The sequence below is a fragment of the Macrobrachium rosenbergii genome, chromosome 41, assembly GCF_040412425.1.
Source record: "Macrobrachium rosenbergii isolate ZJJX-2024 chromosome 41, ASM4041242v1, whole genome shotgun sequence".
NCBI lineage: Eukaryota > Metazoa > Arthropoda > Malacostraca > Decapoda > Palaemonidae > Macrobrachium > Macrobrachium rosenbergii.
In genome coordinates this window covers 70,271,927-70,282,902 of record NC_089781.1, presented here as the reverse complement: position 1 = coordinate 70,282,902, position 10,976 = coordinate 70,271,927, and positions in this window count along the sequence as shown.

Genomic DNA, 10,976 nt, shown 5'->3' with positions numbered 1-10,976 from the left:
TAACTGTTATTACTTGCGCAATTACCCAAAAGATTTCTCTAAATTCTTTTTCTATGTATTAAGCCAGGGTGCAACCATAGTGCATGGAGATAAATATAACTTAGGCATTAAGAATAAATCTAAACCTACATAAACTTTCATTATGAAAATTCGTTTTTTTTTTTTTTTGTTAAATGAAAGTAAAGCTACTATTTTATTATAGTAAGGAATGTATCTGGTTTTTTTCACAAGTCTAATACACTATACCTCTAGACAGAATTTATATAATTAATTAGTTAAAAGTTATTGTTTGCCTTATAAAGGTTATTGTTCATGTATGTACATAAATATAAATATATATATATATATATATATATATATATATATATATATATATATATATATATACAGTAATATACACATATATCTATATATATATATATATATATATATATATATATATATATATATATATATATATACATACATATATATATATATACACACACACACACACACACACACATATATATATATATATATATATATATATATATATATATATATATATATATATATATATATATATACATATATATACATACATATATATAGGCATATGTATATATATATGTGTGTATGTATATTTGTTTATTAGAACAGATATATTATTATGAGTTAGTATTGAAGGAATGAAGGATAAAGCTAATTAGCTCTTTTTAGATACATAACTAGTCAAAAGAGAGTAAAAGTGGGATTTTACCGTAAAAGTTCATTACTTCAAATGTCAAAAACAAGTGGCAGAGGCCCAAATCCTTGAAAACCTCTCTCTCTCTCTCTCTCTCTCTCTCTCTCTCTCTCTCTCTCTCTCTCTCTCTCTTCATGTGTATCCTTAAACACCAAGATCAATCGGTAATGAGCATTAAGCTTTGTTAGAGTATTGATTTCCCGGTCATATTGGTACTTAACTAAAGGTTAAAAGCCATCAGTCATTCAAACAACGGCTTTCCGTACGTATGCCAAAAAAAACTACTCACATTGCAGTCAAACATACATTTCATTACTTAATTCCATAATTATTCTGTATTATCACAAATCATATCTATACTTAACAACGATGTTTTGTCAGAGGGTTTGTTTTAATTGAACAACATGATGATACATTTTTAAAAAGATTTTTTACCAGTGTAATTTTAGTGAGAACAGCTGAAAGAATAAAAATATACAGAATCTCTTCTTTTTTTTTTTTTTTTTTGTATCTTAATAATGTTCGGAGAACTAGGAATCTATCAGAGAAAATATTTGGAAAAAAGAAGGCAGAAATACTTGATAGTCAAGTATGCAATATAAAAAGATAATGGGCTTTTAGTTTATTTTGAACTATTTTATGATTGGCAAGACTAGCGAAACATAAGTCTAAAATACATGCTATTATCTCTCCCTGTTGAGCATTTGTTCCACAAGAAGGCGAGTGCTGAGAAGCTACTGGATTCACGTGGATGTTCAAAAGATTTCACTCACACGTATTCCATTCACTCAAAGGAAATATTTAGATTGTTAAAAATCAATCTTATAAGCAAATCAGATAATACATCATACAAAATAAAATGTTATATATAATAGTTATTGCGAAATCATCAATATTTTTAATTTCCAAGACGCGATGATGCTGTGAAGCATGACCGTTTCAAACCTGAATTACATAGATCTTGCCAACGCGTTGCCAATTATGCAAGAAGAGGAGCCCGATGTTTGCTCGAGAGCTTTCTGATGCGAGCTTGAGACTGAGTTTACTGGTCCATGAGGTTATCAAAGGAAATCCCACAATACCGTTGATTCTCATTTGCATGCAGTTGCCCTTGAACATGTGAACTGACAGCCTGATACAACAAGATTGCGTTATAATTATGAGTTCTCTCAAATGATGTCTGTATTGCTTAAGATGTGTGTATATATATATATATATATATATATATATATATATATATATATATATATATATATATATAAAACACCCACACACACACACACACACACACACACACACACACACATATATATATATATATATATATATATATATATATATATATATATATATATCAATTTAGTTTCACTAAAAACAAAGGAAGGATTTTGCTTCAGATATTTATCTGCTTTTAATATTAATGCAATAATGGACATGCTAATCTTTATTTGTTATTTGCAAATGTGTTCTCCTATCTTCCTAGATTTTACTCAAAAGATGTCCATGACTGCTTTAGAAGTGTGTGTATATGTATGTGTATATATATATATATATATATATATATATATATATATATATATATATATATATATATATATATATATATATATATATATATATATATATAAAACGAGGCGAAGGATTTAGGCTTCAGCTGCTAATTTGTTTTTCACATTTACGCAATAATGAACGTGTTAATTTTTATCTGTTATTCGCAATTTAGTTTTTCTATCGTCTTATACTTTACGGCAACGTGAATTACTTATAATTACTTATTACTTCGACGCATGTAATTAATACCAAATTTGTTTATACATGTACAATGTATTATGCCGCTTGAATGCTTAGTCTCTACACAGTAGTTGAGCAAATGAATAGAAATGCGAATTTAACTTTAAATGCAGAGGTTGTTTATTGACTTTTGTTAGTGCAGAGTTCCCGCTTTATGAGCTAAAGTCATAATAATCTATTTTAGTGATTGGCAAAAAGTTTATGACGTGAAAATGAAATATATTTGAATTATAATAAAGAGAATCTTATATTATTTATATGTCTACTTATGTATATGTGTGTATGTATGTGTATGTATGTATGTAGGTACGGGCCGTGTTAACCTAAACGAGATGTACTAAAATATAAAGAGAACTCCAGACGAGGAAAAGTTTATTAATTTATGTTTGTTTATTGTAAAATCTGTTGAAGTAATATACTAACGGAATCTATCTCGAGTTTCGAAAGAAAGTTTACAAAAGGTGTGTTACTGAAATTAAATTTCTGTTCTTAAACAATTATATGATTGAATAACAGCGCTATTCTTTTAAATTTACTGACGAAATGTTTCTCAAAGACATACAATAGCTGCAAAGTTTTAAATAAGTAACTGCTTTTCATTTTTACAGTTTTCATTATTTTCTCGCAATACGATTTTAATATCAGCGAATTTCCTGCGTCGATTTTTTTTTAATACTGCCCTTATCTTTGATAATTAAGGAGTTTATGAAAACCCTTACTAGAAAAGAATACACTTTTGAAAGAAATATTTTCCTCAGTCCCAGAGTATTATGTTTAAATCCTGTTCGTTTCCTTGAGTATTAAAGTTAAAACATCCTCGACTCCTTTGCGCTGTCAGCGAAAGTAGATTTCCATGATTTTAATCTTTTACCGTTCAAATAGAACAGTATCAGCTTGTAATACTTTCTTTAAAATTGATAAAGCAAAGCTTCTATCATTAGATAATTTGTTTAGCAAATTTTTGGAATTCTGCAGCTCTACGGTATGAACAAGATTCAGTCATTAACAAAAATATTTTTATATATGTAGGGTAAAAGATTGAAGTGAAGGATACTTTTCCAAGGACATCTGGGCTACATAACAAAAGGGTCGTTATAGTGGCTATTTATCGTAAGTCAGATATTCAAAACTATTTCAGAAAAAAGTTATTATCCTGTTTAGAAGAATTCGCATGAAATTATTCCTCCTTTAATCTATTAATTTACATACAAAGGAAGGAAGGAAGACAGTGTGTCCCCCACCCGCCCCCAAGAAAAAATGCATGGACAGAGCGTGTGTAGAGGTAGATATAGTAACTTACCTTCGCTGCTGAAGTCGCTGTAAAATCATTCTTTTCTTGCCCACCGGCAACCTCGTATGCTAACGACCTGCCTCTTTTTACTATAAAATTTGCTGATGTTCAGCGCGGAGGAAAGAAGTGGGCCGACGAGGAGATAAAATGTGATAAAAACCGAGACTCAAAGTAAACGTAAGAGAACATTGTGCGTATGCGGCCGAGTCTAAAATGGAACATTCAGCACTGGCTAAACAGTGTGCTTCTAACGTTAATCTGCAAATGTATCCGAGTAATATGAAATTAATGAAATATTTGAAGATGCAGTCAGATAAATAAGTTTGGTATGTTAGTGCCATAATTATAGTACTGAAAGGACGTGACTATGAAAGCTGATCTTTTTTCATATCACCATTAGGAAAAAAAGAATTTATATACTACTGAAATTCAGCGTTTTATATATCTCTTTCATATCAGCAAATCCATTTTATAAATGAAATAGTAATATATTCTGGAATTGATGTTTAGTACATGCACTTAGAATAGCATGGCAAGCGATACTAAATATTCCTAACTTTCACTTCCAAGAAGTCAGGATACTGTATACACATTGCATCCCAAATAGATGTTGTTTATAAAGCCATACATATATATATATATATATATATATATATATATATATATATATATATATATATATATAGAGAGAGAGAGAGAGAGAGAGAGAGAGAGAGAGAGAGAGAGAGAGAGAGAGAGAGAGAGAGAGAGAGAGAGTAGTACGTTTGGAAATTTTCCGTACAAAGATTTCAAACACCAAAGTTGAATGTATCGAACTTCCGCGCTTTGGTTTCGACATCAAAATTAGCCTTCATTAATAGAAAAAAGCATTCATACACAATTCGAATGTGTTATGTTTTTCGTTTGTAATTCCAGTCAAAAACGACGCGTAGAGAGCCCTATATATTATATAAACTGCGAAAATTAAGACTAGAAAATAATAAAAGTTTGCTAGAGAAATATATATTGCCCAAAACCGTACATATCACCGAAAGTTTTTACATGCTACTGTATTCAATGCATCGCGAGCACTAGACATGAAAGGGAAACAGGCAGAGAATTCTCAGCACATGCATTTGCCCAGAATCCTCCATATTGGTTACGTTCTGGACAAGCGAATAATTCTCGCACTCAGCATTCCAAAATCTCTCTGAATGTGGACGTCGAAATTACAATTTAATTTTTTATTTCACTCACTACAATCAGTAAATGGTCTTCCCGGCTGTGATGTAAGTCTTTCTCTCAATTATATATGGTAAGCAATAAAAAACAAAAATAACGAGTGTTCCCGCATTCTGTGTCAGATGTTATTTCCTTACTTGAATTATCTCCGTTTTGTTTTAATGACTGCTTGCAAACCAAAATTTTCCTCCCAAAAGTGATAAACTCCTTTTGTCACTTCGAAACATCCACAATCTTAGCACCATCCCGTTACAGAAGTATTATTCTGAAAAAGAATTAACCTACCTCACAGCCTCTCACTAGCACCAAAAGATAAGTAAGATATAAACCTTATTAAAGATAATTATCGCATAGAGGGCTGGTATAATATATAGAAAGGATCCTGGTAACACGTAACAACAACCGAAAAATGATACTTAAGTAGAGGGCGAAGTTATAAATAGAAGAAAATACGAGCGATCCTTGACAATTCAGTAGAAAGATAACATTTGCACGTAGCAAAATATTGTAAATAGGCAAAATATTGTAAGTAGAAGTTAAGACCTTATTTTCCACTTTTTTTATAGGAAAGTAAGTCAACTTAACATTTCCTAGATTCCAATCCTTAATGTGAGAGTTTGCATGTCGTAATAACGTTACAAGATAATAAATTCGAAAGAATACTTGGGAGCCGATATTACAGTTTAAAAAATATAAACAAATACGACGGGATAATAATCTTATTGATGTCTCAAACTCTCTAAAATTTCAGGTTACATCTATAACTATCCATTTTACTATGCAAATTTGTTATCTATACAATGCGAACTCTTTCAACAATTCCTGCTCTGCTTACACTAAGTATAGGGTTTATTCAAACAACTCCGACCTTTGTTCAGTACTTTATCTATCATTGGCACCTAAATTCACTTTCCGGAAGGAAAGCAGGCTCAAGAGTACCATTTTCTATCTAACTTTCCTCCAAAAAACAATCCTTTTCTTCTTCAGCTTTATTTATTATTAGATGTAAACATGAAGCACGATCCGACCATAATCAATGAAAAAAAATATTTACATCTCTCCCTCTCTCTCTCTCTATTGATATATATATATATATATATATATATATATATATATATATATATATATATATATATATATATATATACATACACATATATATATAAAATTATAATACACACACACACACACACACACACACACACATATATATATATATATATATATATATATATATATATATATATATATATATATATATATATATATATATATATATATATATATTAGAATGTCCCGTTACTTTTTACCGTATGTATTTTTGTTATATGTGTGTTTTATTTCACTAAATATCGTTGCATCAGGTTTCATTTACTTCCCTTAAAGTAAAGAAAAATGAAGAACGTTCGTCAGGCTTAGTGAATTATTATTAAAAATATTATCGAATAAAACTAGAGGTCCATATGCTGAAAACGGAAAAAAGAATGATGGAAAAGGTTTCAATATTTTACGAGGCATATCCATTGAAAGATTCAAACAATTCGACATTTTTTTACTAAAGTTGTAAAATCATTCAACATATATGAGTGCTTTTTCACGTCTCTTTATTGCATTAGCTAACGGGACCAGCCAATGACTTGCTCCTGCTGTCCTTTGCTCTTCCTCCTCAAATGAACGCATATTCCCGATTTTACCTCTAATAATGGAAATATATATTCCTAATTGGGCAACCCAGTTTAGGAGTCAATTGAAACTACATCAGAAATTATAAATAAGGAAGGATTAAAACATGAAAAGGAATCAGATCTTCCCGAATCGACTATGATATTGATATCACTTTCCCTAGAATCTGTTTTCGTTATACTAGGATCATGGAACTTTTGGTAGGTAGGTAGGTAATAACTGTAAGCATTTCCACTGAAGCTAAAGAAAAACCCGTTAATCAGGTATTTGAATAATCTTAGGAATATAACGATTTGAAATATTCCAAATTATAAAGAACTGATGATTGAGGGTTATTCAAACCAAACGCTTGTTTATATATTTTTCTATGAAAAGTAGCATACAATCACAAATGCACAGTTTACCTAATTCTAACATTTTACAGTCTGTTAGTAGTAAATACAACCTGTTAATTTCCTCCTTGAGATATTCTAATACCGATTCAATGACTACTTTATGTAAATAAAGAACTACCATCAAGACTTGTCTGTTAGGAGCCGGGACTGATCGTGATGCAGCTCCTTATAAAGTTAACAAAGGTGATAGCAATTCCGTACGATATTTTGAAAATTTATGACGAGGAAAAACCTACAGAGGTAGTTGTAGGTCTCAAAAGATTATTTACTTCTTGCTTTTTAACAGAGCCGTATCAATATGGCAACGATGGAGACGTGATGGAATACTGTGTAACAAAAAGGTCTCGAACTCCCTTGTTTCATTTTCCACGTGTTTATATACTCTTTTTACATTTTATATCACGTTGCTTTACCGGTATAGAAGTGAGTATGTTTATATATATATATATATATATATATATATATATATATATATATATATATATATACATATATATATATATATATATATATATATATATATATATATATATATATATATATATATATATATATATGGATCAATGCCAGATAAATGCCATAAAGGATGCTAAAAACAAAAAACTGCTTGTAAACCATAACATAACGATTTGACTAGTTTCCCAACTCGTCTGGAATTTTCACATCGAGATTATTAGTGCCACCAAAGTATCATGGTTGAACATCAAAGAGAACTGCATGGAATATTAGCTTAGATTTACGACTAATGCGGCCAAGTCACAAGAAAACAGAATATACATATCAACTAAAAACAGTATCCCTACAGGGCCAGTTATAATGTAACTATCTACTAACTTTTAAAACTATTGTGTCTTCTACTTGCAACGAACTTTCGCTGCACGTAAGAAACAGGCGGACAATGACTGCAGCTGAGAACTAGATCCTCCACTTACGAAACCTACTGAATCACTCAAGCAAGCGAGCAATGTATGCTTCAGCGGATACAGACTGTAATTGACACAGGAGATTCATTTCGGGCTGAGATAACGTCTTTATCTGTAAGTCACGGATATAATAGTTTTTGGTATTCATAAACAGATCTGAGCCTTTGAGATCGTTGCAATTTCTCTCAGGAAAAAAAATCCTTGCGGAAAGGATTCTTTAAGACAAAAGTAATCACATTTGGAATTTATTACAGAAAGAATCTGTACGTATGAAAAGCGTTATTGGTATCATTGCTATTGTCATTTTTATGGAATGCATTAGCTGCAATACTGATATCGTTGTCAATTTAAGAATTGCTATTATGCATTTAAAAGTTTAATATTCATCAGTGATTAAACATTCTTCGAGTAAAATCGACTCTGTAAACTTTACAAACTAAAGAATGGCTTAAAATCTGTGGGTCTGCATAGAAAAACAAGAAAAAACACTGAAAAAGTGAATGACCAGAGCGGAGCCAAGTCTGTCATGATGGGGCTTCCAGGCATGTTCCAAAAACCTATGCATTGTCTGGGATCGGCAAGAGTATAAGCCACAAGACCATTATACAGACAATTAATATCGATAAGAAGTAAATCAAAACAAGAAAAATATACATGATTATAGGAGAGAGAGAGAGAGAGAGAGAGAGAGAGAGAGAGAGAGAGAGAGAGAGAGATTTACCTGGAGCAATGACCTTGTCAGCTGTGGTTCCCTCTTCATGAACCAAGAAAAACCCACGAATAAGAGGACACAAAACTCGCCCAAACTGAAAAGCTGCAGTTCAGTATAAGGATAACAATAGCTTCCAGTACGCAGTTGTTCCTAAATTTATTGTAGGAACCATCGCGATGTCTGTAGACCATCCGTGTGTGTGTGTGTGTGTGTGTGTGTGTGTGTGTGTGTGTGTGTGTGTGTGTGTGTGTGTGTGTGTGTGCACGTTCCTGTACGGTTATGACAGCCCTTCTATTTGTGTATTTTTTTATACTGTTTACAGCGGGCTTTAGTAGGTTTGCAACGTCCATTCGATCCCAGCTGCAGTGCTCTTCGCCTTTTATTTTTTTTTTATATATATACGGGTCACTATCCAGATATATTACCGACTTTAACAAATGATCTATAGTTTTGTTTATCTTTCTTTAAGATTATGAAGGATTTTTCTTATTCAATAAATAGAGAATTGGCGAATAAGGAGAATAAAAAAAGGGGGATACTAGGAAAGAGAATTTAGATAGAGTAAAAATACCTCCTAAACCTTTTTTCCTCGGGTTTATTTTAATATCAACTTTATTTTACATCTTCAAATGTTAAAAAAAAAAGTGCTGAGTGAATCATAGTATTTGAATTACCCAGGAACAATGTAACTAAAGTTAGCATAAACTTCATTTTGAGATTATCGTCTAGCAGAAGACATTCAGACTGTGTTTCATTTGTTTATGTGTATATATCCACATAAGAACATTAGAAAAATTTGAATGAATGAAATTAAGAAGAGGTCATCAGACTAGACCGTATAAACGAAAAACTAACAAAAAAATTTAGGAGCTTTAGATTCAAAAGTTGATAATTAAATAAGGATTAATGATGCAGATATCATCATTTCTTATTTCATCTGGAAATTATGGTAAAATTACGAAAAAAAACTCATGAAAGATAAAAAAAACAGAAAATATAATTTCGGCAGTAAGAATCTGGACAACGCAACGAAATCACTAACCAATTACGTACCGCCCCCAATTTAACAGCAAAGATACGGAAATCTCCAAATATTGCCTAGACTTACGAAATCAGCCAAAAGGGACATGGCGTAATCGCACTTGGTGTCCCAGATCGCTCGCTTCACTGTTACCTCTTCCACACCACCTTTTGTTTCTTTGTCAAGAAGATTATCGTCGTCGACCAAGTCAGATCCTCCATCCTCCCACGGGAAATGTACACGAGCCCATTGACTTTGCACTAGCCATTCCTCAGGTGGCTCAAACTAGAATGTCGCCGCCTGGTGCAGGATTCAGGTCAAATGTTCCTTCAGATTCTTCAGAGCGTTTCGCTTTCCCCTCCCCTTCCCTCTTACCTCCCACTCCCCCTTTCCTCTTCCATCCCCTTCCCCCTTACCCCTCCTCCTTCCAAAGCACACATCAAGTGTTAAATTAGCTGTGTCCTCCACCTCCCTTCCCTCTTCCCTCCCCTCCCCTCTTCCATCCCCTTCCCTCCACCCCCTCTTCCGGAGCATGCGATCAAATGTTAACTTAGCTGTGTCCTCCTCTTCCCTTTTCCCTCTCCTCCCCTTCCTTCTTCCATCCCCCTCTCCCTTCTGGAGCACATGAGCAAGTGTTAATTTAGCTGTGTCCTCCCCCTCTCCTTCCCTCTTCCATCCCCCTCTACTTCCATCTTCCCTCCCCCTTCCCCCTCCACCTTCTGGAGCACACAATCAATACTGTTAGTTTAGCTGTGTCCTCCCTTCCCCTTCCCTCTTCCATCCCTCCCATCCCCCTCCCCCTGCCACCTTCCCCTCCCTTCCCTCTCCCCTTCCTCTTTCCCTCCTTACACCTTCCTCCTCCATCCCCCCCCCTCCATCTTCCCTCCCCTTCCCTCTTCCATATCCCTCTCCTTCCCCTTCAATCTTCCCTCCCCTTCCCCCTTCCCTCCCATTTCCCTTTCCCCTCACCTTCCTACTCCCAATCCCCTTCCCTCTTCCCTCCCTTCCCCTTCCCCGTAACGGATATCAATTTCGTTAACTACAATCATAAATCGGTTACAATTCCTCTCAAAACTAAGAGTATAAAATAAAAAAGCATAAAAATCTTTTTAACATGCTTTTATTGAAATGCACTAAAAAATACAAAATAATTTTTTGAGACACACCAGGTTTTTCTTACAATTAATCATGTGTACAAAAATAAAAGTGTTG